This window comes from Propithecus coquereli, unplaced genomic scaffold (genome assembly GCF_000956105.1).
Source record: "Propithecus coquereli isolate 6110/MARCELLA unplaced genomic scaffold, Pcoq_1.0 Scaffold503, whole genome shotgun sequence".
Classification (NCBI taxonomy): Eukaryota; Metazoa; Chordata; class Mammalia; order Primates; family Indriidae; genus Propithecus; species Propithecus coquereli.
Genome location: NW_012150875.1, coordinates 1,217,660 through 1,219,604, shown reverse-complemented (window position 1 = coordinate 1,219,604; position 1,945 = coordinate 1,217,660).

Sequence of the window (1,945 nt, the reverse complement as noted above, 5' to 3'; positions counted from 1 at the left end):
TATACAGTAAAAATAAATCTCTACAGGAACCTCGAAAAAAATCAACAAGGAAAATACAGGAATTCTAATAGAAAAAATAAGAAAAAGATGCAAACAATTTATAGAAGAGGAAATCTAAAAGGCTAATAATAATAAGCATATAAAGAGATGCTTAAAATCATTAGAAATCAAACAACTACAGTTTAGGACAAGAACAGCTACCACTTTATACTTATTTGACTGGCAAAAAATTTAAAGTTGGTTATTGACGAGCATTGGCAAGACTTGGTAATATTAGGTATATGTGCCTTTGGGCCTACTTTTGGCATAGACTGCTGCAGTGGTTCTGGAGAACAATCTGGAACCCCTTAGTGAAATTAAATTCCTGCTCTTCTACCCCAAAATCTCACTTCTTGCATACCCCAAAGCGTCTGGGTCTGTGGGGGACATGTGCAAACCGGTGTCATCGCAGCGTTGTTTGGGATAGCGGGGAATCGAAGGCAGCCTGTGGGTTTATGGTAGCCACCAGGCTCACAAACGTTCCAGCTTTCTCCTTGCACAGTCACATGGTAGAACTGAACTTCCCTGCCATTTACGTTTAGGTGGAGCCACGTGACTGACTTTGACCACGGAAATGCGGACAGAAGTCATGTGTGTCGCTCCCATTTGGAAATGAAGCATCAGTGCATGTTTTGTTTTGTTCGTTTATCTCTGGCCTAGCAATTGCCAATGACCGAGAGGGGAGATACGGGTCCCTGGGTGACTACGAGAGCGGAGCCCTCCTGCCAACCTATGATGGACACGTATCATGAATGAGAAATAGCCTTTGTAGTTTTAAATCATTATAACCTGGGTGGTATATGTTACTGCAGTGTCATCTACTCTGTCCTGATTGACACAGTAGCCACATGTAGAAATGTAGACGTGGGAGCCAACGAGCTAGGTGAGTACACAGCACACGGGTAGATCTCAGAAACCGTGCTGGACAGGAATGAGGTCTATAGCACCATACCATTTATAGCAATTAAAAATAATGTGCCCCGAACAATTTACACGTTTTGTAAGAACACACATGGACAGAAGAGTGCACGTCAGACGTATTGGAATTGCTGCCGGGGGAAGGGAGTAGGTAAATAACACGGGCACCCTTGCACACACCGGCGACAGTGTGCCATGAAATGAAGAGCATAACTCAACTCTCTTCTCCTGAGGTCCATAAGGGGAGAAAGATTGCCTCTATGTATCTCTTCCCTGGGGGCATCCAATAATACCAGCCAGGAGTTTTAAACATATTCACACAGACATATTCTTCCCCCATGACCACACTCACCAACACCTTTGGCACAAATGGAAGCACACCGAGTACACTGCTTGCCCCACAGCTTGTTTTCTCAGTCCGTGAGGGTGAGGCTGGAAGCTCTGAGACATGGAACAGGTTTTAACATGGATCAGAAGAAAAAAAAATTGGTCTGGGAGAGTGAAGACAAGTGTAGATATACACCCTTGCTCTTTCTAGAGTATTCGAAATCTTTTGCCTAAGATTTTTTTTTTATTGAGTTTCTGTTACAGACAACCAAACAAAACCTGACCAAGACATCCAAATACCACTTACTTTGATCATATATTAAATTTTCATAAACTCAGGCCTTTTTCTGGACTTCTGTTTTGCTTCCAGGTTTTGTCTGTTCGCGCACTAGACCCACACTAGGACACATTTATAATATGTACTGTATCTGGTAGGGCAAGTTCACGGTCAACAGACTTCATTGCTGAAATTCCATTTGCTATTCTTTTATATAATTTATTCTTCCAGATGAACTACAGAATAATTTTTGCCACATCAAAAAAATCAGGGTACTCTGAGGTTGCATTAAACTTAGAGGTTAATGTAGAGAAAATTGACATCTTTAAATATGGAGTCCTCCTAGCTAAGAACAAGGAGTGATTTTTCATTTATCCAAATTTT